This window comes from Dipodomys spectabilis, unplaced genomic scaffold (assembly GCF_019054845.1).
Source record: "Dipodomys spectabilis isolate Male_0828 unplaced genomic scaffold, ASM1905484v1 ptg000054l, whole genome shotgun sequence".
NCBI lineage: Eukaryota > Metazoa > Chordata > Mammalia > Rodentia > Heteromyidae > Dipodomys > Dipodomys spectabilis.
Window position 1 is genome coordinate 28,504,936 of NW_024870731.1, and position 26,893 is coordinate 28,531,828.

The following is a 26,893-nucleotide window of genomic DNA, read 5'->3' on the forward strand; positions in this document are numbered from 1 at the left end:
CTGTTTAAATAGATGCAAAAAGGCATCACAAGACAGATGAGAAATCCATTCTGCTGCTAAACAGAGGTGACAAAGAGGTTGGAGAAGATGAAATGGAAGTGACAAAATGTTCCCCATTCAGTACTGTCCTAGTGTCCAATTTAAATAAAGTCAACTTAAAAAGTCGATTTTTTTTCTGGGCCCATGAATTAACTACAAGCAGGACGAAAGCTGGGCACCAAGTGCCTTTTTTAAATTATTACATTTGTGTGTTTTGAGCCATTCTCTCCTGTAGACACCTTTGCAATCACCTTTGGCTCCAAGAAGGCCAGGATTTCCTAATGAGCTTGTGATACAGTCAAATTGCTCTTCAGAAAAACAATGCCTTCTTTTTTTTAATGTAATGTGTTTTATTTTCTTTAAGTAATTATACAAAGAAGTTACCATTCAACCAAGCATTTTATGAATCAAAGATGTCTTGACCATTGTTTCCCTTTTCAACATTTTCATCTCTCCCACCCAACTAACCCCTTCCTTCACTTTTCTTAAAATTTGCAGGATTTCCCTACCACATTCTCCTCCCTTCTCATAGTAAAAGCTGAAACTTTCCCAAAGGCCAGTTAAAAGCTACAGACCACTCTCTAGGCAACAGGTCCCCACTCTCCTCAAGAGAAGTTAACACTTCTCAGGAACCCCTCCAGAGATACAGACTGAGAAGGTTAAAGGCCACACCTGTGAGTGGGACTTTAGCTATGCACACTTCTTCTCCATGTCCATAATCCCTTAAGTCTATACTTCATTTCTGTGCCCGAAAGGAACCGAAGATGTACTGAAGTGCTCTCTTTCCCTGACTACCATGTAATAAATTTCCTTCCTCTGCCTCTTTTGTTTGGCATGGAGGAGTGAGTGGCCGGTTCTGACATAGGCAATTCCTGGAGTTTGGGCCAAGGGTCTAAACACTCTGGTTTCAGCTGCAAGCAATCCCTGATTAATTTAGGGTAATAACAAACCATCCAGGGCAGGTGCTCAGAATCTTGCCTTTGTTGCTTCAGTCTTCTTAGGGGAGGCATGATGCCTGCACACCTGGTCTTTTTGGCTTGTGCATAATGAGGGTCTCCTGTGCAAACCTCCCTGGGTGGCAACAGGAAGTGGGCGGGAACAGTCAAAGGCCATTCCAGGAAGTGGCTTGAAGCCACGGTGAAGAGCTGTCTTGTGAGGTGGCCAGCCTGAAGCTGAGCAGCATTTGGTGGAGCCTGGGAGAAGCCGCAGCTCTCCAAAGCTCAGTTAGAGGGACTGTCAATGCGGAAGCAGTGGCCTTCCGGGAGACTCTCTGCTATTGACCAAGTTTCAAGAACAGTCTGGCCACAGAAACTGTGGCAGCAGGTGCTCAGAGTATGAAGCTCTAGAGCAGGAGAGAAGCACTCTCACACCTGGAGGTTCTTAGTTGCTTAAAGAGGGCTTCCAGAACAGCAGCGGACAGCACTCATGGCTGCCAGGGCTTGGAGAATGGGAAGATGGGAAAAAGCCAGCAGGACAGAAGATCTGATGACAACATATTCAGTGGCTTGAGTGTGGCTGGCGTGAACTGCAGAGACCATGGCATCTTTCCATGGCAAATGTGAGTCTGCCTCCTTGAAATTTCATGGAGATCCCAGAGCCCCAACTAGACTAGGCTTGGTCACCTGTAGTCATACTGCAGTTAAAGAGCTGAGCGGCAGTGAACAGGAGGTTTAGCGGAAAGTGGGCCCCTCAGGAAGAAAGAGGGGTTCAGTGCAGCCCCCGCACCTTCCCACCATTTTTGGCTAATTTTAGGTTTAAGTGAAGAAAGAGTGCAATTAGGTGCTTCTGCTCAACGGTGGGCTCATTATTGTTCTGCGATCTTTGAGCTGAGAAGGCATTATTTGTCAGAAGAGAAGCTTTGGTCACACAATGCTTGCTCTTGGATCTCGTCTTTACTGGCATCCCAAGTTGAGTGAGGGCTGGGGATGGATGGGAAGTACAAACTCAAAAAGAACGAAAAGGGGTTGAGCAGCAGAGAGTGTCAAAATGTAGTTAGGCCAATGTCCAGTGCCTTGCTTCATCTTCTACACAGAATCCATCAGAATGAGTGGGTGGATTGAGAAACCAGCAGTGTTTTCAAGGGAAGAAAGAAGCTTAGGGATTGCTTCCTGGTGACATGTGTAGCCCTAGCACATATATTATTTCCAGAAGTATCTGACATAATTTAGAGTGGCTTTACAATGTATTTTTAGATAGACAGAATGTGATGTTTCAAGTGTTTATTTGAAATGTCACATTCTCATAATCTCTACCAAGACTTACTACTGAAATGATAATAGGTTAGCCAGTTTCAAAAGGTTGCTCAGGACACTAAAATTTTCAAGCACACTGGTGTCAGGTGGCTTCTACCATCACCGGGAATTAGTTGAAGTCTGAGCGGTACAAATTCTCAGGCCTTGGGCATTTCCAGGGAACTTTTGGTATAATAGTGAGGGAGACAGAGAGGAATGAAGGGCTGAAGAACCTCTCAGGGGATACCCTTCTCAGGAGAATGCAGAAGTTCCTATAACAGTTATGGGAAGGATAAGTAGTTCGGTGTAGTGAAATTATTCTACTGTATCTCTACACCAGCGCTTCCATGAGTGTCTTTGGTTTCAGGTAAAAATAGGACAGAAGGCCCAAGAAGCAGGCTTGAGGTCCTGGCTGTGAAATGTGTCCTGTTCTCCCCTGAACAACAGGAGATTTACTCCTTTACTGCTGAGTGGAACAGCCATGGGGAAAATTGGGTCTTAGAGAAGAAAACAGGGTGGGATCTGCAGTCCCAATGTGTATGGCAACATAGTGTTTATTTACTGTTTATTTAAGTCTTGGGGCTTGAACTGAAGGCCTGGGCCTGTCCCTGAGGCTCCCCTTTTCCCCCCTCAAAGCTAGAGCTCTACCACTTGAGCCTTAGCTCCACTTATAGCTTTGGTGGTTAGTTAGAGACAAGAGTCTTACAGACTTTCCTGCCTGAGTTGGTTTTGATTCATGATCCTCAAAACTCAGCCTCCTGAGTAGCTAGGATTACAGGTGTGAGCTACTTAGCACCCCTCTGATCAGACTTATTTTTCAAGCACATTTGAGATGCCTTCTAAGGTCTTCCAGAAAAACTTGCAGGCATTTTATCAAGGACAAATGTTCTTAAGTGAATGGGTGAGAGAAAAGTCTGGATAATCCTAGTCATTATATGGAGCCACTGATTTGAATATTTTAATTACTAATATTTCCTTTCTTTTCCTCTTTAGGAGAATTTTTAAAACTTTTAAGGAATAGCTGGTGGCTAATGGCTTCATACTTCTAGTCCTAGCTTTTTAAAAAATGAGGTCTGGAGGATTATAGTCTGAGGCCATCCCAGGCAGGAAAATCCACAAGACTCCATCTCATATTATCCAGCAAAATGCTGGACTGGAGGCATGGCTCAAAATGTAGAGCAAAGCATTAAGTATCTCCTGTTTTGTGAACAGAAGGTACATCCAAGACTTAATTGTTCAGCATCTTCCTTTCCCACTGAGGACAAAGGCTATATTCTTCTTATTTTTTTCTTTTTTTGCAGTGGGTATAAACCTGTAATGGCACACTTTCCTATTTGGTTATGACAGATACCCTCTCAGGAACTAAACTCGTTTCTGCACGATGTACTTGAGGCTTGGAGAAGTAAACCACAATTTATCTCCTCTAAATCTCACTCCCTGGTTCAGAGCAGGAGGCAGATAACCTCCACATGAACTTTGCCTATGGATGTTTATCTACAGCCTCCGAGTAATATGGATTTATTCTGGTAATATAGAGACCATTTTGCAGATAATGTCGAGAGCAAACATTTTATTACTGATTTCTTGTAAATTACACAAGGCTCTGTTTTAATGTCTTTCCTTTCCAAACCTCAGACTTAAGACGTGCAGACTTACACAGGTTTTTATTATGATCTTGAATATTGACTTTTAATTATACACTGGTTAACAAAACAAATAGGAATATCATTTCCATCAAGGGAGAGTTAAGGATAAAGGATGTCTTTAGACATTCCTCTTCCTTCCCCATCTCAACACTACTTGCTTTAACATCACCCAAGCCAGGCATAAAAATGTAAAAATCTCCCATTATTTTAAGAAACCCTGGAGCAGTTTTTAATTATGTTTACCACAATGGATCCAAGGCTTGTAGTAATGACAGTTGAAGGACAGTTTAGCCCTCATCTTCAAGGGTAAGAGGGCTTTTCAAAGGGCAGTCTGAGCCGCTATTCCAATCTCAGTGGATGACAGACTGCACAAAATATGTTTAAGTTGAAGCAAAAAAAGAAAAGGTAGACATTGGATGAACTTCTTGACCACAAGGATATCAGGGGTAAACAAATCATTAAGCCAATCCAACAAGTAAACCTTATTGTCTGATGCATTCTAGGTTCCTCATGTGACATTACAGAATATACAGCATCTAAGAGCAGTGACCCACTAGTCCTGCAGTCCTGAGGTCAGCATACAGGTATGTGACCCTTCTGATAGGGCTCCTGTTCTAAGACTCAATGATCTCATCCTTGAACATAATAGGAGGTGGTAAGAAACCTCTATCCAACCTGGATATTTTTAGATTCTTGTTTCTAAGTATAAAGAGAGTTAAGGCTTTTGAATTTCTTTCTTGGCCATCCAGGCAAGAAAATAGGTCAAGCGCTCCGTAAGACTTAGGAGATCAGTGGTTTATTTCTGTATGGTTGTTAATGTTCTTGTTAACCTCTCTCCCAAGTATATCCTTGTTGAGGAAGTATCAGCGGTGAAGACAAATGCAGGATATTTAGACTTTGTGAATGTTGGTTGTTTAAGAGACCTGGGGAGGAGATGTGAATAGGAAATCATCCAATGGGCCTTTGACAATGGTATAGTTGATAGCACATCAGGTTAACATAGGGTTTTTATAAAAATGGAACTGAGGCTGAACTCAGGGCCTAGGCTTGCTAGATCCATGCCTCCAGCCCTGATATTTGCTGGCTATTTTTTCCAAGAAGGTCTTGCTTTCTTCTCAGGCATATACCTACTTATATTGGACTAGGTCTTGCATCCGACTCTTTTGAGAGTGGGGGGTCTCAAAAATATTTCTTTCCTTCAACGGGTCTTGAACTGTGATTCCCAACAATTTCAGCTTCCTCAGCAGCTACTATTACTGACTTAAGACACTGGCGCCAGGCTCATCAGATTAATGCATTTTTATTGGAACTATCTATATAGAAAATGAGCAGGAAAGAACCTCAGGAATCAAATCTAATTCACTTTAGATTTTACTGGAAAAGTTACCAAGTCACTCCATCCATAGAATAGTATAAAAACTAGGAATTGGATCCAGTACATTATGCTATTTGGGGATGCCAGTTCTCTGTGTAACATGTATTAATGGAAAAGCAAATTTTTGGGTTGCTTTGTTTTTTTTCTACAAAAGAGAGTTATTAAGCTTAGTCTGTGAAAACATGGCACTATCCATGTTAATTTTTTTCAGTCAGTTATTGCACTACCATCCCCACTTTGCAAACCAGAGAACAATGAAATTGGAGATGTTACCTTTTCAGAAAATCATCACTACAGAAAACAATAATGCTTTGTTTTTGTAAAACAGAATCTTTATACATCCCAGCAAGTGAGCAAGAATGGTATTACCAGAAATCAGCATCTAGAGGAAGGCTCAAGGCTCTGTCATTTTATTCTCAGTTGACTCACTGCCTTCTTGACTTGTTGGGTGAAATGGGTTTGAATTCTTACCATATTGAGGAAAATTAGGGAGTCCATAGAAAGTGATCACATTGCGTGGGGAAGATACATATTTTGGAAGCAAGCATAAGAATTGGGGTATTTTTTGTGACATAGAGCTTTAACATTGTCCCAACACTTTGTGGGAAAGAGGTACCTTCCCTAAAGAACTTCATTTACTCTGAAAGTTATCAGGAATCCTTTTTCCTAATGATCAAATCAGTACTCAGCAGGGAAAGAAAAAGAACACAAGCAAACTGAAACCTCAGGAAACGGTCTATTCCGAAGTCCCAAGAAAGCAGGTGTTGTTAAACAAAAGATAAAATGTACAATAAACTTTAGGTATAAAGGACTTTGTTGGCTATAAAATTTTATTTTACTGCTGTCCTTCAATGTCTAAACACGTTCAGGACCAGTAAAAGCATTAAAATATTCAAGATGACAGAACATGAAGCCTAATTCCAGAAATACAACAGTGAGAATGAATGACAGGGGACAGACAGGGAATACGTAGACTGTCACCTGCACAACACTCATTATTTCAGGATGCAGTTAATTAGAAAAGATACAGAGGATAGAGTGAGCATCTTTAATTGATCATTTCCATTTCTCCCCACATGAAGACACCAGTGGAAATTGACAGTGATAACTTGGTGTGAGACTTCTTGTTATGGTGAGCCAGAAGTACATACTTCCATTTAAATACACAGTAAGGATATTGGAGAATTTTCCTGAAGCTCAAATTATTGTTTTCATAAGTCTGTGGGAGCTTAAAATGGTTTTTAAAATTTCCTGAATGTGCAGGAGGGCAAAGGATTTTGTTTTGGAATTGAAAACTTCCTATATACTAATGGACGCCTTTGTTACAAAAATAAGTCTCCCTGTGGAAAATTACAGTTTTGAAGGAGCTATCACTACTAATCAGACTCAAGGTCGGTATGGACATTGCAAAATTATATTTTACTCCCTAAGGATAGAAGGTACTAAACAGGAGAAGCAGCATCCTAAAAGAGAGAAGATGGTATTTTTGATCTCTCTTTCTTTCTCCTTTGTTGTTTGAGACATAGTCTTATGTTCTAACTCAAGCTGGCCTTGAATTTGTGATCCTCCTGCCTCAATCTCCTGGATGTTGGGATTATGGGTGTGCACGACTATGCCCAGCCTGTGATAGTATTTTCATGATCATATTGGTAGTTTATAGTACATAGGAACAGACGTGCTATCTCTTCCAATGCAGTTGAAGTCATACCACCCTCTTTCTCTGTTTAGTTCCTGAAGGCTGCCTATGTCCTGATACAAACTCTTCTGGTCTATTTGACTTGGCTCAAGTGATTTATCCTGTCTAAACCTCCAGCTTTATTACCTGTAAAAGAGAGAAAAAAATCACAGCATCTGCTTCAGGAAGGTTTTTGTGAGGATTTTAATACTTCATGACCAGTACAAATGAAGTCTTCAATAAATATTCTCCCCCATTTGAAAAGAGAAAGCATTTGAAGGCATACTACTGTCTACAGAAGAAACCTCAAATTTCTTTTTACCACATTTGAGAAACCTGGTTATTCCATTCCACTCAGCAGCCTCTCATTCAATTGCTGCCTTGGGTACCCTGCGTCTTATAAGATACATGAATCACCACACTCTAGATTCATGGATGTGTGCATGTAATGGGTTTTGTTCATGCATTTCTGCCATTCTGCTATGTCAGCTTCTACTTTTCCACATAGAAATAGGCACCGTTTTTAGAACTCAGGGCAAATGTCACCTCTTCTGTTTAATCTCATAGCCAGTCAAGTCTTCTTTCCTATATCATCATGACATTTTGGTTATACCATCTATTTACATCCATTTGCATTCTTCCCTTCCTCCACCCTGCCTTATTTTGTCAGTGGTGGGACTTGAACTCAGAGCCTGGGTGCTGTTCCTGAGCTCTTTTGCTCAAGGCTAGCACTCAACCACTCTGAGACTCAGCTTCACTGCTGGTTTTCTGGTGATTAATTAGAGATGAAAGTCTCACAGACACTCCTGCCTGGGCTGGTTTCGAACCTCTATCCTTCGATCTCAGTCTCCTGAGTAGCTACTATTACAGGTGTGAACCACTAGCTCCAGGCTTCTTCCTTCCATTTTTATCTCTATCCAGACTCCCTCCCTCTTGACTATCATTTCTCCTATTGGCTGTAATACAAACGAATTAAGAGCCCAAATTCTGGAACCAAGTTTTCTTAGTTCAAGACTCAGATTCCCAGATCAAATCCATGTAATCTTCACAATATTCTTGCTGCTAAAATAAGTAGAATACTGTTAAAGAACTAGTGATTATGAAGGCTTGAATGTGTATAAAGCATTGCTTGCTGTGGGTAAAACCTCAATAAATGTTAGCTCTCACCCAACTATGTTGTCTATTCCTAACTCTGTGGCCAGTCCTTTTTATGGTTACTGGCATTATAATAGGTTATGTAGGGGCTCAACACTCTCATTATGAGATAGGCTTGCTGAAGAAAAGGACTTACAAAAAAAAAAAAAAAATCTCCACACCTATGCTTGAAATACAGATAACGTCTATGTGCCTCAGATACCATTTCTAACAACACATGCCCTCTGCTGGCCAGTATCTCTTTCTTCTGATGCTCTGTATTATCTGCGAGGAAGGGTGACATGGCTACTAAAAACTAGAGTCTGCTTTACTCCTATATTTGTGTCACTTGCCTCAAGCTCACCTTGTATTCTGCCTTCGTGGGCATCCTGCAGTCTTAGGAAATCTCTCCCTGATGATCATGGCCTCCAGCCCTCTCTGTTTCCCTGGAGCTGAAGAGTAGATGTCAGTGACATATTCCTGCAGGAAGAACTCAGTGAATGCTTCATTTTCCCTGTGGCTTTCAAATGCTTTGTACTTTGTTCAAATCCAGACTGCATTTTTTCTCGCTAAGCAAGTGGTCCAATCTGATTAATATAATGTATTCTTCCTCTGTTGCTAAACATTGCCAAAGGCAAGGTATTACTTAGGGGAACCCCCCCCACTCTAAATACACACACACATAAATGAAAAATAAATAGATCTGTACAATCATTATGTAGCTCTAAGAGCACTTAGAAATGTATTTATATCATGAAAAATAGCCAAATAAGAGTCACTGACTGTTTGTAGCCCTGTAATAAAGTCAGATAAATTGGTGCCCAGAAGTCTGACATTTCAAAAGCTGGAGAATATGTTGCATTTTTTCCCTGATATGCCATTTTTGCAATTCTCCCAGCTATTTTCCTTCAGCAAGAGGCAATTCTTCTGTGGCCAGGCAGTTCAATTAGAGCATTGTAAATGTTGTCAGAATGACTTCAGCACAAGTGCCCTTGAGCAATGGGTAAAATTTTGGAAGGGAACAGAGTTCTACCTTTGCTGCCCCGGTGTGAGCAATGTCAATAACTAACTTACAAAGAGAATGCAGCCTCTTTACCCTTTCAGCTTAGTTAACCTACTGAGAGAATTAAAAACATGGCCTGTACTTTCCAGAGGTTTCCCTGTCTCAGTTTGCTGTTCAACCTCTCAGCTACCTTTCCGGTCTCCAGGTTTATGTTTTGGGTGACACTGTCTCTGTACTTCCTTAGAACAAAGAAATAAATTGATACCAAGAACAGAAGAATTCATTTTTTTTTCTGCCCTTGGTATAAACTGGTCTTAGTGACCTCTTCTTCTTTCTCCTTTCCCTTCTCCACTTCCTCTTCTGCCTCCCCCTCTTTTTCTGCCTCTACTTCCTCTTTCATCTTTTCTCCCCGCTTTACCTTCACTTCCTCTTCTCTTCCTCTTATGTTTGTAGATAGGATCCTATTAGTTAGCCTAGGTGGGCTTTGAACTCAAGCTCCAACCTGTCTCAATCTCTCAAGTACTGAAATTATTATTACTTGCCACTATGTCCAGCAATGACTTCCTTCTTTTAGCAGTACTAAGGTTTGTTCTCAATTTCTTGCTCTTGGGCTTGCTAGGTGTGGTGCTATGCTCCTGAGTCATGCCTCCATCTCTGCTTTTTACTGGTAATTTTAAGGATATAGCTTTGCTTTTTGCTCAGGTGGGTGCCTGAGCTGAGATCTAAATACCTTGGGTTTCCTGTTACAGCTGGAATTCCAGATGTGTATCACAATGTCCAGCTTCCCTCTGTAGAAAGCATCTTGCTGATTATTTTCAGCCAGGGTTAGCCTGGAACCAAGAACCTCCCAATCTTATGTGTAGCTTGGACTACTAGCAAGAGATGCTGGTACCAGGCAGTTACTTCTAAGGAATAAAATTATAGATGACGTGACATTGTAAACATTTGAGACTAAGTCAGAGATCAGCAGAAACATTTTTGTTTTGCAGAGCCTCATGGAGGTTATACCCATAGGGTCTCTGTCACAGCTATGGAGCCATGTCCTCATCACAGGTGGCAGCCCAAAACAATACACAAGTTGGCTACGCTATAAATGATGATACAGCTTCTGCTATTGGATCCACCATGGCTAGCCACCCTGAGGTCATGGGGAAAGATGAAGCAGAGAAAGCCATGCCAAGGGACCCCAAAGGAGCTGTCCAAGTCTTCCCTCTCAGATCCACGAGGGGTAAGCCTTTAGGACCAGTGCAGCTTTGCCATCCTCTGAAGGAAATAGAAATTGAGACTGTCAGTGTGAACAATCCAGCTGAGCATAGTGGACATCCAACACTGGGACTGGGAATGGTAGTAAAATTGACATCATTGATGATATTGTCATTGAGCCTTTTTTTTTTTAGGTTGGCACATCACTCACGTGATTACACCAATGTTGTCTGTAACCTGTCATGTATAGTAAAACATATTGCACTTTAATATAAAAGAAAAAAAAGATTACAAAATCCTTTGACTTTGGTCATGTCTACTGATAGCCCTTTAAACATTTTACTATTATAAAGGTAATATACAGAGGAGATGCAGTTACATAAGTCAGGTATAGAGTACATTTCTTTTTGGACTATGACATACCTTCTCTCACTGGCCCTTCTTCTTTTTTTTTTTAATTGGCTGTGGGGCTTGAACTCAGGGCCTGAGTGCTGTCCCTGAACCTCTTTGTGCTCAAGGCTAGTGTCCTACCACTTGAGCCACAGTGCCACTTGTGGTGTTTGGATGGTTAATTGGAAATAAGAATTTCACAGGGACTTTTCTGCCTGGTCTGTCTTTGAACTGCAATCCTCAGATCTTCCTGAGTAGCTAGGATTACAGACATGAGTCACTGGTTGCCAGCTGAAGTTTCTTAAGAACAAGAACCTAAAGGACTTACCTAAACTACTGTCAGTATACGAGCTGGCCAACGTGGTACATGCTTGTTATCCCAACAATTGGAAGGTCAAGGCAGAAGAATTGTAAATTCTAGGCAATCCCTAGTAGAAAAGAAAGCAAGAAAGAAAACAAGAGTCTTGACTGGCAAACTGTTCTGCTAAGAGGAGCTCAAAGAGATAAGAGAATGACATGCAAGCTGGTATTTCTATGGGAATTTGGGAAGAAAGGGGAGATAGGATTCGGTAACAAATGCTAATTCATTTATTGTGACAGTTGTATCACACTAATAGAACATGTTAACACAGGGAAGCATCTAAGTTATATGGGAACTGTTGTATGATCTCTGCAAACTTTCTGGAAATCTGGAATAAAAAATTTTCGAACAAGCTTTTAGTCTGAAAGAAGTGAACAAATCAGAAGTGAATTTATTTGGTCCACCAATCAGCTAATCAATACATTAATTGATTAATGTTCCATTTAACTATGCAACAAATACTCTTTGGTGTCTACTTGGTGGCAAAATAGCACATTATAAGGACTCTATGCTGTAACATGACACTCTCCTCTATCCAGTGGCTGGCATAGCCATAGGAAGTTACTGGCTACATTGTGGAAGGGCTAGTTCAAAACTTAAGGGCAGTGCTATAGATTTATGTCATTTGGTAGACTTCCAAAGAGAAGCAGTGGAGTTAAGGCAGGTATTCAAAGACTTACTGTGGGGTAGGTATGTGGATTAATGGTTGAGCTTGTACCTGGCATGCACAAGCCTTGGATTTGATTTGTAGACCTGAAAATAAATTTTAAAAAATCAAAGAGAACAAAAAGAAAAAACAAAGTTGCTATGGAAGAAGAATTTCTCCTAACTTTATTCCAATTTGGAATTGCATAGAATGCTGTATTGAAAATTGCCTAGATTAATTGCTTTTATGCTTTTTTGGTTTTGTGGTTTTATAATGTTTCTATAATGGTTAAGAAGAGCTTACAAAGATTATCTTTTATGGGTTAACTATGTTATTCCTATTTTCTGATGGTGACAAGTAATTAAATTATTTTCCTAAGCTTGCTTTTTTTTTTTTGGCCAACAGCATTACTCAGCAGAAGATGATTTCATTTCTGAAATCCTATGCTTTAGAAAAAACTAATTATTCTCATGTTCATTTTGCCTTCTACCTGCAATGCACTCTGATCACCACACATTTTTCTACTGTAAAACATATTCCACACAAAAAATGAACATCTTGAAATGTGAAGGTAACCATTCCTTTGTAGTGGCCACTGTAATGTTGATGACGGATGGTCAGAAATGCCTCAACTTGGTGATCTAATGGCCATCCCCCAAGTTTGCAGAAATAACCCACAGCATAAAACTGTGTTTTCTGAAAGTATCATCTTCTGTTCTTGAGGACATCAGCATGGAAATGATCTCTAGTGTAAAATCTATATGAGATATACGGAACTCTCTACAAGGAATATTGGATTATTGTACTCTGTATCTTTGAAAACCATCTTTCTTGGATGGCAGCAGAAAGCTTCAATATACTTGCATGAATTATAAATGACACCCAGTACTCTTGTTACAGTAGTTACAGGATACTTTGCTAAGAAAGACCCTTCAGCTTGTGAATGCTGTTATGCATTTGTCACACCTAAGATTTGCCTTTGGAAATACTTTTGTATTCTAGACATTTGTTTGAAAGTATATAACATAGTACTCAAAGACTCATTTTTTTCTTTCTGCTTTTTTTTCTTCTTTCAATTTTCACAATGGTACTGATAGGAATTTAACCTGAAAATGAAGTCATGGCTTTTAAACAATTATCCCCAAAGAAGAATTGATTACAAAGAAAAGACTGTCTGTGAAGGGGCAGGAGACAAAACCAGCATTGATTTTGGAGTAGAGCTTCTTACTAGTTCAGACTTCTAGGTGCCTTAAAAACAAAATCCTTATTTGTCAGTGAAAAAAAAAGGAGGTAAAACACAAGTCAGAGATCCTCAGATAACTACTATCATTCTCAAAAGCCACTTCTATCATTTTTGTAAGTTATTATCTTATTTGTTTTATTTAAAAAAATCTTAAGATGTTTTTTGTACAGGGGATTACATTACTAGCTTAATTCATTCTCTATTTCCAGAGTCTGACTATTTTTTCAATTTTCATTAGTTGCAGAGTAAATAAAGAAGAAAGTACTGAGTTGGATTTTAGAAACTTATCTATCATTTAAAAGCCAGTGAAAGCATTTTGTGAGTAATCATTCAACAGAAAAAATATAATTTTAGATTAATTTATATTAAAATTTATATTAAAATTTAATATATTAAAATCTTTTGTACACTGAAGTTAATTTGAATGAATTGTATGTTGGTGCAGTCAAGAGTCTACTCAGAATGATTCCAAACAAATAAGAATAGTATTAGATAATGCAGACTTACAAAGTGTTTTCAGAAAAACTATTTTGCAACAAGATAAAGTATAAACAAGAAGTATGCTAGATTCCTCATCTTAACCAGCTTATATTAGAAAATCATAGAATGACACTAAACCTTGCAAGTAAGCAGAACCAAGATCACTGGTTAGTAAAGAGCAGGTTAGTCTCTTCCCTGGGGTTAGCCATTTGTATGACTGAGGATGAATTACTTATTTTCTCTATTTTAAGAAAATATAAATTAATTCATATGTTTATATGGTACTTTAATCATATTTTCCCTCAATTACTCTCTGGTTTTACCCCATCCAGCGTGTGACCTTCCTCTTATCATCCCCTTCATATTTTCATTGTCCTCTACAACTAGATTCTACATAGGGAAGAAAGCATGAATTTGCTTTTCTGTGTCTGGCTTGTTTTGCTTAATAGGATGATCTCCTGTTTCATCCATTCTCTTCCCTGTAAGATAATATTGTTGTTTAAACTACATTATATTTTTAAATCTCATACTTTTATCTACTCATCCAACAGGCACCTCAGCTGATCCCACAACTTAAGAGCTCTGGTAAATAATGCTTCTATAAACATGGATGTGCAGGTATTTCTGTTGATTTTTATACTTCCACTTCTTAAGGTATATACCCAGAGGTGGTTAATAGATGGTATCACAGAAGTTTAAGTTTTTGAGTTCAATCTGAGCTCTGGATATTAATCTACTTTTATTTTCCATTTTAAAAGATTTTTTAGTAGTATCTCTTAGGTGTACTAGGAAGGTTTTTTTAAAAATATGTTTTTTATTGTAAAAATACTGTACAGGGGGGATACAGTTACATGAGCAAGGGAATGAGTACATTTCCTATCAAGCATTGTTGCCTCCTCCTATGTTTTTCCCCTACTACCCCCACAACTACACTCCCCCCTGCCCTCCTCCACCCCCTGCCTAAATTGTAAAGTTCATTTTTCGACATAGTGTCTTGTAAATCTCATTATTACAATGGGTCAACCTGTATCCCTATTTAAGCATTTTGTTTTTTCCCTTCCCCTCCCCAAATTAGAGAAGTATATATACAAGATGCAGGGCACTGACTTCAAATATAGTGAGAACAGGGATTACATTGTGGGAGAGGAACATACAAAGAAACAAAAAAAAAAAAAAAAAAAAACCACATGATACACACAATAGCAAGAAAGGAAAAAAAAAACACTTGTGTCCCTATCTTGGGGTTCATTTCACTTAACATCTTATCTGGTCATATGTACATAGCTTTTGACCTTTTCTGCTTGTCCCAGACATATACTAGTTTTTGCAAATAAGGGAAAGTATGGGGCCTATGTTTCTTTGGGCCTGGCTTGCTTCACTTAATATAATTTTTCCAAGTCTTTCCATTTCCTAACAAATGGGGCAATGTCATTCTTTCTGATGGAGGCATAGAAATCATATATATATATATATATATATATATATATTCAGATATATATATATATATATATATCTGAATATATATATCACATTTTCTTGATCCATTCATCTACTGAGGGGCATCTGGGTTGATTCCATATCTTAGCTATGGTAAATAATGCTGCAGTAAACATAGTTGTGCTGGTAGCTTTAGTATACCCTTGTTTATGATCATTTGGGTAAATGCCCAAAAGTGGGATTGCTGGGTCATAGGGGAGCTCTATGTGGAGTCTTTTGAGGAACCTCCATACTGCTTACCAAAGTAGTTGAAGAAGTTTACACTCCTACCAACAATGCAGTAGGATTCCCTTTTAGCCATATCCCCTCCAACATCTGTTATTATTAGAATTGTTGATTATAGCCAATTTAACTGGAGTGAGGTGGTATCTCAATATTGTTTTGATTTGCATTTCATTTATGGCTAGATAGGTTGAGAATTTCTTCATATGTCTATTGGCCACTCTTATTTCCTCTTCAGAGAAGTTTCTCTTTAAGTCTTTAGCCCACTTATTTATTGGGCAGTTGTTTCTTAGAGGATTTGTTGTTGGGGGATTTAATTTTTTGAGTTCCAAGTATAGTTTAGATATGAGACCCTTGTCTGTTGTATGGCTAGCGAAGATCTTCTCCCAAACCATGGGTTTTTTTTTATTGATCTTGCTATGTCCTTTGCCATGCAGAAGCTCTGAAGCTTCATGCAATCCCATTTGTTCAACCTTTCTTTGATTTGTTGTGTTTCTGGGTCTCTATTAAGAAAATATCGGCCTGTGCCAAGGAGATTTAGGGTTTCTCCTATTCCATCCTGTAATGTTTTCAGGGTGTCTGCTTTGACTCTGAGGTCTTTGATCCATTTGGAGATGATTCTGGTACAGGGTTATATATAAAGATATAGCTTTAGTTTTCTACAGGTGATCACCCACTTTTGCCAGCACCATTTACTGAAGAGGCTGTCTTTCTTCCATTCTATTTTTTTATGTCCCTTATTGAAGATTAGGTGGATATATGTCTGTGGGTTCATTTCTGGGTTTTCAATTCTATTCCATTGGTCCTCAGGTCTGTTCTTGTGCTAGCCTCATCATGCTTGTGAAGTTCCTGCATTAATCTTTGGTTAGCCTCGTCTTGCTCCCCATCACGCTCACACTGAATCCTTTGCAGGCTTTCAATCTTTTCATTTACCATGTTTACCAGTAGTGTTTGTAGAGCTTTTGTGAGCTCTCCTCTGGATTATTCATTTACTGTTCTGTCACCTGATTATCATGAGTGGTAGTTGAGATTCCCAGACTAGACAATTTTCTTGTGTTTCTCCAGCTTGTTCTGCCTATTTGGTATGAAAATTACACCAATTTCGCTCTAGAACACTATTTTAAGGCAAACATCAACCAGAGTCCTGTAGTTGCACAGTCAAAATGGCTGCAGATACAATCTAGTTCAACAGATAGGATCTATTCAACATCAAACAACTCTGGATTAATGGGCTAAGAACACCAAAGAGGAATTCATCAGACCAGAAATTGGTAGGTTTAGGGAGAATTGTGGGGAAAAATAGAATTAGAGGGATGTGAAGAGGTAAAAGGAAAGAGTGAATTCAAGTCCTAATCTCAGAGAGGAAATGGGTAGAATTGAATGAAAGGAGAGAGAGAAACAAACAAGAAAAAAAATGAAAAAAAAACCTAAAAATTTAAATTTAAAAAATGAAACACTTAAAAATTATGTAAATATAAAGAAATAGTACCTATAGAAGTACATGATAGAATGAGAGAAGAGATAAAAAAGAAAAATAGAAAAATTAGAAATGAAATACTTAAAAATTATATAGGTATAAAGAAATAGTACTATTAATGAAGTTAAGCCTAAGAGGTTGTGAATTGAATAATCAATTTCTGAATTAATTATGTACACAGTGAAGGTAAAGTCTAATAATCAATGCCCAGTATATATCTGGGTATGAACAGAAGAGCGCACACACACACAAAAAGGACCAAAAGGTTAAGAGATTTAAAATACACACACACACACACACATACACACACACCTAAAATAAAAATTATGAAAAGAAATAGCAAACAATTTTTTAAAAAATTAAGAAAAAAAATTAGGTAGTAAAAAGAGTTCTTTGTTAATTATTTTTTTTTTTGGGGGGGGGGAAAGATCTTGTATCTCCCTGTGTCTGTAACCATTCTCTTGGTGGAGTCTCTGGTTTGCTTGTGGTGTTTTGTTTTTCTGTGGCTTGATTTGTTTTTTGTCAGTTTGTTTGAGCAGGCAGAAACAGTTCTGCCATTCCCAGTACTTTGTGATCCTCCTCCCAGGCTAGTTCAGTGGGAGAGAGGTCTGCTTTGAGTATCACAAAAGAGGGAGATGGCTGTTTCCTCTAGCTTGGAGTTGCTGTAATGAGGCTAGGTTCTGGATAGGGTTGAGACCTGTCAGCAATCAGTAGCTTTTTCCTAAGGGGCTAGCTCCTGAGATACTCCAGGCTGGAGCCATTCTCAGAATTTATGTTTACTGAGTTTCAATTGTTTGTCTTTTACCCCTCCTGCTGCTGGATGGCTGCTTAGGCTGCAGTGGGGAGGGGCAGCCTCTGGCTCTGTTTATCCAGTGAAGAAAGTCATTCCTCCTAGGGTGGAGCTGAGCCTGTGCAGGTCAGGTCAGGTTCCTGTAACCTGTGGAATGGCTCCTATTAATTTCTTCCAAGGCCTGAGTTGGATCTAGCTGCTCCAGCCAGGCCTTTGTCAGTATCAAAGATGGAGTTCTTCTCTGGTGGTGGGGCAGGGGCTACCTTCCCACAACTGCTCGGTTAGGAGTGAGGATGTCTTGGGTCTACTCATGCTAGCCTGTTGGTTTCTGGGCTGTCCTTGGGCTGTGATCAGCAGGATGAAGATTTCTGCTCCTTTTCAGTTCTTCCTGGTGGTGAGTAGAATCCTCTCGCACACCGCCTCTGGCACCTTTTCCCCAGACTCTCTGTTGATGTGGTGGCCTCAGCAGCAGCCGCTGCCACAGCTACCAGCAAGTGCTCAGATTTGTCTCCTTGACCAAGCTGCCTGGATTGTTTTCCTCTCTGGCCAAACTCTTTGTACTATGATGGCCCACTTGGTGTGTGATTCTCTAGCCTAGGACAGCTCACTGGAACACTAAAACTGCTTTCTATGTGAGAGCTTGTTTAGCCTCCAGCTTCTCCTCCACCATCTTCCTCCAGACTCCCTATGAAGGCTTTATTATGACATTTTGATACATATATGCAATATAGTAAATCAAACTTACCCTCTCTTTCCCTCATCTTCCTTCCCATTTCTTAAAACAATTTCAACAATTTTTATTGTTCTATTTGTATAAATCTGTGTAAAGCACTTCCACCATGTTTATCTTCATTTATCCCTTCTGTTCACACATTCCCTTTCCCACTGGTACTCACCTTATTAGCAAACTCTGTCTTACTTTCCTTTGATTCATTTTGATTTTTTTAGTGTATATTGCTTCTTCAAGAGGGTTTCTTTATTTGGATAAATGTAAATTTTTAAATGTATGTGTTTATATTGTTTTTGTAAAGGTGATTGATGTACAGAAGGGTCACAGTTACATAAGTCAGGTAATAAGTACATTTCTTTCTGAACAGTGTCACCCCTTCCCTTGCTCTCTCCCAGTTTTTCCCTTCTGTCCCCACCCACAAGTTGTATAATTTACTTTCAACACAGTGTCTAGTGAATATAACTCCTGCATTTGTTAACCCTTTGTCCCTCCATTTCTGTGTCTCACCCATTTGCCCTCCCCCAAACAGATAAATTTACAAACAAAATAAAAAGTATAGAAAACAAAAACAGCAACAAAGGAAAAAATCCTTTTATTTCTATTTCTTGGCATTCATTTTGATAAATACTCTTTTATATTATTATATGCATATAGCTATTGAACCTTTGCGCCCCCCCCCCCCAAGAATATCCTCCTTTGCTCTCACTTTGTGAAAGACTCGTATAATTTATCATGTCTCTATGTAATTTTTGTCTTTTACCTCCCAGTGTGTAATCTACTTTTAGGTAAATAACTGGAAGATATTTTTTCTCCCATTCTGTAGCCTATCTCTTTGCTCTCATAGTTGGTAGAAACATTTTGTTGTTGTTGTTATGTGCTAGTCCTGGGTCTTGAACTCAGGGCCTGTGCTCTGTTTCTGAGCTTTTATACTCAAGACTAGCACTCTACCACTTGAGCCATAGCTCCAGTACTAGCTTTCTGGTGGTTAATTGGAGATGAGCCTCACTGACTTTCTTTCCTAGGCTGATTTCGAGCCATGATCCTCAGATCTCAGACACTTGAGTGGTTAGATTACAGGCATGAGCTCTTGGCAGCTGGCTGTACAGAAACTTTTAAATTTGATACAATTCTATTTATCCTTGCCATTAGTTCCATGCTTTTAAAATCCTATTTAGAAAGTTATTGTCTATGCATGGATTGGAGTATTGTCCCTATATTTCCCTCTAATAATTTCAAAGTTTCAGATTTCTATTAAACTTTTTTGTCCACCTGGACTGCTTGTTGTACAGGGGAGATAATGGGATCTAGTTGTTTTCTGCATAGAAGACTATTTTTCATAATTGTCATGTTTGTCTCAGCATATTTGTTATTGGTATATAGAAAAGCTATCAAAATTTCTTTTTGATCTGGGTGATCTATCTGTTGGTGAGAAGGTATTAAAGGTCATCCAATCTTACTATATTTTGATCTAGCTGACCCTTTACGTCCAAAGTGTGTATTTATGAAGTTAGTTTCACCAATGTTTGGTGCATGTATATTTATAATTGCTATAAATCTGCTCAGTCATTTTTTCTCTTTAAATATGTTGACCTTCTTTATTCTTTCTGACTAATTTCAGCTTGAAGTATGCTTGGTCAGATGAGAGTACAGTTATCCTTGCTTAATTTATGATTGTTTCCTTGGAATTCTATTTTCTGTCATTTCACTTTTAAGTCTTTTCCAGTGAGATAAGTTGCTTATTGATAGCAAACAGTTGGTTCTTCTTATGTTTTAATCCATTTGACCAGTGGGCAACTTTGAATACTCAAGTTAAGAATATTTGCATTTATTGTAATTATTGAAAGGTGTGTACTACTGTCTCTCTTCTTTGAGGTTTTGGAAACATAGTAAAGTTTAATAGCAAAGTTTAATTCTTTCTGAATTCATACTTTGCCAGTAAGATTTCACTAAGATTTATTCTTTTCTGATCTCTCATGCTTGTGTATATCTTCATCCTCTATTCCGTATATTATTCTACTCTCCTGACATGCTCACTTTGTGGTCATGAATTGCTTCAGTTTATGCCTGTCATGAGAGGTCTTCATTTTTGCCTTCAATTTCAAAGGACAACTTGGGTGGAAATAATAATTTTTGTTAACAGGTTTTTTTTTCCCCCTAGAGCTTGAAATACATTATCCATTCTCTCTTGGCCTCTGACATTTCCAGGGACAGTTCTGCTCTTCCTCTGATAGTTTTTGCTTTTGTATATACCCTGGTGCTTCACTTTTGCAACTTTTCATATTTTTTCTTTGTGCCTCCCGCCCATCCTTAGAATTTTAATTTGAAACTGATGTGAGAGGTTCTTACCTAGTTGTAAATATGTAGGCTTCTTTTTGCCTCCTGCATATGGATGCCCATTCCTCCTTAGATTTGGGAAATTTTCTGCTATGATTTCATTAAAAAAAGCTTTCTATGTCTTTTGTCTGTCTTTAAGTTCCCTCGACAATTCCAAATAAATTGTGTAGATATTAAGTCCTGGAGAATGGGCAATAACTTTTCATTCTTTAAGTGTGGAAGCTGTGCTTAGTAACGACTTCCCACAAAGTAAAGAATGAAGAGGTAGTTTATTTATTTATTCATTTATTTTTTTGTTGGTCGTAGGGCCTGAACGCTGGGCTTGGGCACTGTCCCTCAGCTCTTCAGCTCAAGGCTAGCACTCTACCATTTGAGCCACAGTGTCACTTCTGGCTTTTTCTGCTTATGGTGCTGAGGAATCGAACCCAGGGTCTCATGCATGCAAGACAAGCACTCTACCACTGAGCCACTTTTCCAGCCTAGAAGAGGTAGTTTAAAAAAGTTCTCCATAGTAAGAACCTGACAGATGTTTCTACAGTCAACATCAACATTCAGAAATCACGTGCATCTTATGAACACTTGATGTAATAGAATTGGTGCTTTACTTCTTTGCCTTTCTCCCTGAAGTTCACAGCCTCATTATAATCATAAGGAAGAAGCATCAAAGAAATCTCAAGAGACAAACATTCTATAACATGCCTGAATAGGTGCTTTAAACTGTCAAGGCCATCAAAACAAAGCCCAAGAAAAACCATCCTTAGCTAAATGGAGCCTAAGGATAATTGGCAAGTGTTACATGGTATCCTGGATGGTATTCTTGAGCAACGAGAGATACTAAGGAGATATGAATGAAATGTTAATATTTAATTAATAAATCTTGAGTTATTATGATAAATATCCTTCCCAATGTAAGATTTAAATAATTGGGATTCCCATCCCTATATGCTAAAGTTGAATGGGAAGGATACATTAGATCTTCTATAATTTTCTGTAAAAATGCTTCTCAAATGAAACCTTCTTAGTAAAAAAATTAAATATTATTGAGAGTTTAGATACATAAAATATTTTGTGATATAGTTTAGAAAAATAACTTATTTTAGTTATTTTATAAAATTAATAATTATAAGGTACCTTAATAGATAAGTATCCTAATGAGAACATGCACGGTTTTACTTTATTTATAAATATCGGACTTACAAATGTCTAATTCTACAAGATTATCACTGTTGGGCCAATTCAAACGTTTCTAATGTAAGAAAGAATTGACATAGAGAGACTTTCTCAAGAGTGTCCTGCTAAGTAAATTCTGTGTGCTTATTGTTTTAGAGGTCACAACTGAAAGTACCTCTCCCAACCTTCCATATTTGTAGATCCTTAGAACCATTTGTAGATTATCACAACCTTATGTATGTATATGTTGAATTCTACATGATGGTGCAACCACAGGTATCTGTTATGAAATAACTTATTTAATAAAGTAGAGATACTTATATTTAAATCCTGACCTATTCATATAATAAAAATTCTGTGAATTGCTTATTCTCCTTATCTTTTCTTTCCTTTAAAATATGTTATTAAAATACTACTTTTTTCCTCTTAGTATGAACTAAAATGGTTAGTGTTCTGCTCTTAGCAATAAGTTTAGCTTACTTTATTATTGGTTGTTGGTACTATTATTACCTTGTAGTACTAAAACACCTAAAGGGTAAGGAAACAGCATAGGAGATTAATACTCTTTTACATTTGCTTCCAGGCTTGTTAAATGCTTGATGTATATGAATGCACTCTAAAAATCTCTGATACTCTTTTCAAATGTCAGAGAGTGATATTTTCCTAGGCTTTTTTGAAAAGCTCCTTCCACCCTCATAATGGTAGATAAGGTCTTCAGGGAAAATACTCAACTTGGCTTTCTGGGTGAGGGGATTGAGGTTTGAAGGGTAAAGTGGTGAGCTTCATTATTTCTATCGAATTTGCTGTCTTGGACACATAATTGAAATTTCTCTGGACCCTAGATTATTTATACATGAGGAATACTGCCTTTTACTCCGACAGCAGTTAGTGAGTTAACTTATGTAGATTGCTTATTTAGCTTCCTGTTTGGCTTTCTTAAAACTCTACAGTCATTTTGATTGTTATGCTTTTATTGTTTTTTGTTTTTCTATAGCCTCATTCAGCTTCCCAGAGGTAGAATTGGTGCATTATGAAAACAAGGATCACTATTTAATTTTCATCACTCAAAAAAATAGAAGACTGAGTTTGAACAGACATTCATGGCTTCCAGGTCCTAGGTTTGCTTTGTATGATAAGTATTTATTAAATACTTCTCATAGCCTAATCTCTGTTTAGACACAGTGGCCAGTAGAAAGATGAAATCAAGTTTCCCCTTAAGGACATAATAGAACCACAGAAGTAACTTGGAAATCATGCAGAAAAAAAGGATGCAAAAGAAAGTCGCAAAAACATTCACTTTTAAACCTTTGAGATCATTAAAAAATTCTAACAGTATTGAAAGGTGCTAGAGTAGTTGACATTTGCATGAGGCCTTGAACAAGGAGGAGAAATGATTGTGGCTTGTAGTGTGCCCTAGGAATCCCACTTTCCCATTGGGAAATTTCATTCTTCCAATAATTGTCAGCATAATCATTACCTTCACAACAAAGGAAAATTAGCTATAGAGTTTGCTTTGCTAGGACACATGCTACTATGCTAATTGGTTCCTATTAGCATAATGGAACTTTCCTAATTGTAAACAGGAAATGATGTCAGTTGGACACAAAAGTGATATTAGTGTTATTTGTGGCTTTTCTTGTAGAAAACAAGATGATAATGGGAGTAAAATGACAACTTTTCCCGAGACTGGAAAGCCTTCATTTCATCTACTGTGTGTGGGAGTCTTTCAAATCCAGTTTTAAGAAAGTGAAATTAAAAAGTCCGCATCTAACTTTTTTTTTTTATTGTAAAGCTACTATACAGAGGGTTACAGTTACATGAGTGAGGTTATGAGTACACTTCCTCTTGAACATTGTTGCCCCCTCCATTGTTTTCCCCCTACCTTCCCCTCCCTCCCTCCCTTCCCCGAGGTTCTTTTTTTTTTTTTTTTTTTTGATTGTGATTAAATGATTACATAATTTCAAAGTCACAAGTTCATTCTAACTTCCCTGGAGCAAATTGTCTACCACAGTCTGTAATATATAACAGTGTTCACATGTTATATACCATATTTGTGATCAGCAGCATGAGGATATTTAGTAGTGGTTCAACCAGATGAGCGGGAGTTCTTTGTTTCTTAAGTCCTGTTAGTTTTGTCGTATCACCTAACCTTTTGGATTTAGCATCCACTTATGAGGGAGACCATGTACCGTTTGTCTCTTCGTTCTTGGCTTACCTCGCTCAACATGATTCCTTCTAGCTCCATCCATTTCCCTGCAAATGCCATTATTTTGTCATTTCTAATGGCTGCATAATATTCCATTGTGTATAGATACCACAATTTTTGGATCCATTCATCTGTGGTGGGGCACCTAGGTTGTTTCCATATCCTAGCTATTGCGAACAGTGCTGCAATAAACATGGAGGTGCACGTGTCCTTGTATATTGGTTCCTGTTGTTCAGGGTAGATTGCATCTAACTTTTTAGAGGGGGTACACCTCAACCTGGCAGAACTCTTTTCTTATCGAAGACTTTTTCTCATGGCCATCTGGAATACAGCTCCCTGGCTCAGAACTTCTTTCATATCTGCAGGAAGTCATTCGTAATTCATTTGCTTGTGCATTATGAAGTTACTGTACTATGCTATAGAACATGAGAAGCTATTCTAACTATCCCTAGATTTGCTAATAAGTCTCACTCTGTGCCCCTGCCCCTCTCCCATGTCCATCTGGTGTGGTAAACACCATTTTTACCATAAAGGTAGGGTTTAAAAAATTGCGCATTTTCTTTAGTCCCTTTCATTAGTTCTTTTGTGATTTTCATTATAAACGTCACTCATTTCTTGGTTAAATTTATTTATTTTTTATTTTTGTCAGTTGTGGGTCTTGAACTCTGGCCTGGGAGCTGTCCCTGAACTCTTCAGCTCAAGGCTAGCACGCTACCACTTGAGCCACAGCACCACTTTTGGTTTTCTGATGATCAAGTGATGATAAGAGTCTTATGGACTTTTCTGCCTGGGCTGGCTTTGAACTGTGATTCTCAGATCTCAGCCTTCTGAGTAGCTAGGATTACAGGTATGAGCTGCTGGTGTCTGGCTGGTTAAATACATGTCTGCCAACCTACCTTTCTTTCTCCCTTCCCCTCCTGTCCTCCTTCTTTTCAAATTGCTTTTGTGGTTTTGTTTTCAGTTATCAATGTATTAAAAAAATAAACTAATGGTTATTGTTTGTTGATTGTATCTGGCAATTCCCTTTTCTCACAGTTTTTCATTAGATTTGTCTCTATAAAATTATGTCATCTGTAAATATCATCTTTGTTAATAACTTGTTGAGAACTTTGTGTTTATGTTCAGCAAGGGAATTGATCTACAATTTTTCTTTTTAAATCATTCCTTTTTTGGTTTTAGATGACGGCAATACTGGCTTCTTGGAATGAACTTGGTAAGATTCTATCAATTATTTGACATAGCTTGAGAATAATTAGTGTTAGTTCTTCTTTAAAAACTGGTAAAATTTAGCAGTGAAGCCATCTTTGTACTGTTATATTTACTGTGTCTTTTTATTATTGATGCAATACCATTATTTCATATTGGTACTTTCAGGCTTGCTTTGTCCTCATGATTCATTTTAAGTAGATCATGTGTGTCTAGAAATGGATCAGATTTTTCTAGATTTTCTGATTGGTTGACATATATTCCTAGAGAACTGTATTATAATTGTAATGTCTCCTTTTTCATCTCTGATTTTAGTTATCCAGATCTTTTTTCATTTCTCTTGGTTAGTCTACTAAGGGTTTATTAATTATGTTTTAAGATTAGTTCTTGATTTTATTGATCTTTTGATTTTCAGTCCCTATTTCATTTATTTCTGCTCTGATTGTTGCTGTTAGTTTTTCTAAAAATTTGGGGTTTAGTTCACTCTTGCTATCCTAGTATCTTGAGTTGCATAGATAGGGTGTTTATTTGAAATCTCTCCAGACTCTTATTTTGATGTAGTTGTTGATTGTTAAACACTACTCTCTTTGTGCCACCTTTAATGTAGATCTCATAGATTTTTGTATCTTTTATTCTCCTTTTGATTTATTACAATAAAAATTTGTTTCCTTTTTGATTTCTTTGGGCAAAAGAATATTTATTTTCTTACATTTGTACTATTTGACACTGAGTTTCAATCCCTGGGAGTATGAGATGGTACATGATATGATTTTCTTCCTTTTTTTTGGTTTTGAGATTTGTTTTATGACCTAACATATGGTCTATCCTAGAGAATGATCTATGTGCTAATGAGATGATTGTGTATTCTCTAGCTGTTTTTGAAATCTTTTATAAATACCATTTAGCTTCACTTTAATCTATTGCATAGTTTAACTCTGATGTGTCTTTGCTACTTATTTTTGCCCAGATGATTTTTGTCATTGGTGGAATTAGGGTATTGAATTCCCCAGCTATTATTGTATTAGAATCAGTCTCTTCTTTTAGATCTACTAATTCTGCTATATGTAATTGCTGATCTAATGTTGGATGCATATGCATTTATCACCAGCTTTTCTTCTTGTTGAATTGATCCCTTTATGATTGTATAGAGACCTCTTATGTGTCTTCTACAGTTTTTGACCTAGGTTCTATTTTACTTGGTGTTAAGTGGAGCTTTTTTCTGCTTCCTTTTGATTTCCATTGATCTTTTTCCATCATTTCTGTTTGTGCTCTGCACCCTCTATCACATTTCCATAGCACCTGGTGTAGGGTCTGAGCATTCCAGTGAAATAGGTGTTTTTTTCTTTATTTTAGTCTTCTGTGGAGAGTCATGTGCCAAATACCTAAAGTTAGTCATTGTTTTCTATTTGTTTTGTATGTGTAGAGTCTTTCTTACATATAAGATTATACCATCTTCAAACACAGATAATTCTAATTCTTTCTTTGAGATTGATGTCTTTTTATTTTTTCCTGTCTAATTGCTTTTGCAGTATGTATATGAAAACAAAAACCCTTCAGTATCACCAGCATTAGGAAATTGAAAATCAAAATCACCTCGCACATATTAGGATGGCTAGTATCAAAAAAAATCCAAAGCCACATGTTTGTGGCAAGAATGTGAACAACTTATTAGAAACATTTCCTTGTTCCCTTGATACACTAGTGATAAAGCTGGTTTGGAAGGCCATGTAGAGGTTCCTAAAAAATTAAAAATAGAACAACCATATGATCCAGCAATCCAACTACTGGATATATCTCTAAAAAATGTAACCCATAAATTGAAGCCCTATCTGTAC